Source organism: Gavialis gangeticus, unplaced genomic scaffold (genome assembly GCF_001723915.1).
Source record: "Gavialis gangeticus isolate Ggan-Ray unplaced genomic scaffold, GavGan_comp1, whole genome shotgun sequence".
Classification (NCBI taxonomy): Eukaryota; Metazoa; Chordata; order Crocodylia; family Gavialidae; genus Gavialis; species Gavialis gangeticus.
The window spans coordinates 39,571,851-39,572,150 of record NW_017729004.1 but is presented as its reverse complement, the minus strand read 5'-3'; positions in this window follow the sequence as shown (position 1 = coordinate 39,572,150).

Here is a 300-nt window from a genome sequence, read left to right as displayed (position 1 = left end):
CAAGGAAAGAATGACGTCCCGAGATTTGCTTGAGAAGCATCTATGGATGCAAGCCAGCGTTTTGGTCGCTTTAGTAGCTGCAGCATTGCATTGCAGGCTCATGTCCATCTTGTGGTCAATGATGACCCCCAAGTCTCTTTCTTCTGTAGTGCTAGCCAGTGTAGCACTTCTAAGCTTATAAGGATGCTGCAGGTTTCTCTTCCCAAGGTGGAGAACCTTGAATTTTTCAGTGTTAAACACCATCACATTCTCATCTGCCCATTTGCTGAGCCTCTCCAGGTCAGCCTGGATCACCCGCCT